Source organism: Peromyscus californicus, unplaced genomic scaffold (assembly GCF_007827085.1).
Source record: "Peromyscus californicus insignis strain IS unplaced genomic scaffold, ASM782708v3 Scaffold_11__1_contigs__length_118956290, whole genome shotgun sequence".
NCBI classification, from domain to species: Eukaryota; Metazoa; Chordata; class Mammalia; order Rodentia; family Cricetidae; genus Peromyscus; species Peromyscus californicus.
The window spans coordinates 66,086,984-66,089,229 of NW_026294402.1; the positions used below are offsets into that span (position 1 = coordinate 66,086,984).

A 2,246-nucleotide genomic window follows, 5' to 3' on the forward strand; every position below is an offset into this window, starting at 1 on the left:
ACCCTAAGCTGTTTCTGTATGAATTTTCACCAGCATTACAGTTTCCCAGTAAGCTATGCTTTTTGTCAAAGTAAATTTTTCCCTTTGAACATTAAATGTTTTATGTCTTCTAATTTAAATAATAATCATCACTCCCATTTTTTTATTTGTTCACAAATTTTGCTTGCCCCTCAGTTTTCAATCTGTTGAATAAAAACTAGATCGACATTATATGTTTGTGGTCAGTCTTGTAGAGTTAATTATTATTTTACCAGGTCAAGGTCATTTGACAAGCATAGATGCATTTGGGATGTTCTATGCTCTCAGTGAATCTGTGCAGTAGGCTAAGTTTGAATAGAGGTAGGTACATGAGTTCTGGTAAGCAGATTAACCAGTATACAGTAAATAAGACCCTCTTGTTGCCATTTATAATTTACAGCTTTAATTGGTAAGGACAGGTTTGCACACACACACACACACACACACACACACACACACACACACACACGCACACGCACACATGCACACACAAACATTTTAGTAAATTCTTACCTTTCCATAATGATTCATGTTGTCAATGTAACAAGTCAACAGATCTTGAAAGTTAAGTGGCTTCTCAACATTACAGGAAAGGTTTTGTTCTTTTTAGTAAACAAAGTCAACCTTTGAAATGTCAATATTTATATGAATAATAAAAAACTATTAGGATTTATTTTTAAAACTTTTAATTTATGTACATGTGTGCATGTCAGTGTGTGGGTATGTGCACAGTCATGCAGGTTCCCATGGAGGTCAGCAGAGGGCATCAGATTTCCCTGTAGCTTGAGTTCCGGGTAGCTGGGAGCTGGGAGAGAACTCTGATCCTCGGCAAGGACAGCAAGTGCTCTTAAAAACCGAGTCATCTCTCTAGCCCCTTAGTTTTGAATTGAAAAGAAAAAACAATATTGAGTTGGGCTAAATGAGCCCCCACCCCCACTCAGAGTCACCTTGTAGATCATATCGCTTGAAAGGACAAATCTAAAAAACATTATTTTATACCTTTTCCTTTTGTAAAAAATCAGTGGTTCCCCATTATCTGTAAGGTAAAGACTAGAATCCCTACATCCATACTTAGGGTTTTCTGCTGGTATGGTCCCTAAAAGGTTCATTCACTGGGAACTTGGTCTCCAGTGCAGCAGGGCTGAGAGCTGGGTCTGGCATCCGGTTCATGGAAGAGCTTCCCTGATGAATGAACGGATCCATCTATGCACTTACTATGAATGAATCTATGACTGACTGAATGAATCTGTAGACTAATGGGCTATGGGGAGAGTGGCATGCCTGCTCTCTTTTATCATGCAAGCTACAGCCCCTCACCAGCAACCGTGAGCTAAATCCACCTCTTTCCTTTATATACTATCCATTCTCAGAGATTTTGTTAGAAGAGGAGAAAATGGGCCGAGACAGCCAACAAATATGAGTTCTCCATAATTGCCCAAATATGCTCCTCAATATTCTCAGCATGAAATTTTATTTCACTTGAGGGGACTCATGTGGATTTCACAACATGCCTTGCTCACTTCTACCTACAAGCTCCTGCCTGTGCTATATCTTTTCATCTAGAATGTTATTTTTGTTCTAGTCTTCCTGTCCAAACCCTGTTCACCTTGCCTTTTGATAACTAAAGCCATTTTCTTCCTTTTTAAAATTTGGTTATTTTTAAGTATGTCTCTCTGTGTGTTGGGATGTGTGTGCAGAGCCCATGGAGGACAAAAGAGAGGGTCTGATGCCCTGGAGCTAGAGGTACAGAGGGTTGGGAGCTTCCTGACATGGATGCTGAGACCCGAATCTTACTTGAGTTGAATTACTCATGTAGCCCTTAGGTCCAGCTTCTTATCTTCCCGTGTGTGCACATGTTCATACAGGCACTGTGTATAGTGTACTCAGGTCACAGTTCCTTCAAAACTAACAGTGCTGTTTCATATTTCTTGGTGTGGCCCAAAGGGCTCAAGTGAACCTGCACTCTATGGGTTCATGAACTTTAACCACAACTCTTTCACAGCAGGAGATACTTTGATAATAACTGGGACCCAAATCAGATTTGGGAGGGTTTCCCTCTACACACACACAGAGACCCTTTGATCATACTGTAAAATAGACGCAGTACTTTGGGGTGAGGAAGACTGGCAGACGTGGAGGTGGACCTTCCCCAGGCTGCAGCCATCTTTGACCTGCTGAGCTTCACCTCTGGGCTACAGTCTTGGTCTTGCTCCTTTGTCCTCGTCTGC

General features: G+C 41.1%; 1 protein-coding gene across 1 annotated transcript in view; it reads left to right on the top strand.

Moving 5' to 3' along the window:
* Aldh1a2 (aldehyde dehydrogenase 1 family member A2) overlaps positions 1 to 2,246 on the top strand; it is a 113,051-nt gene that overhangs the window by 607 nt on the left and 110,198 nt on the right. The gene's annotated exons all lie outside the window — the stretch shown is intronic.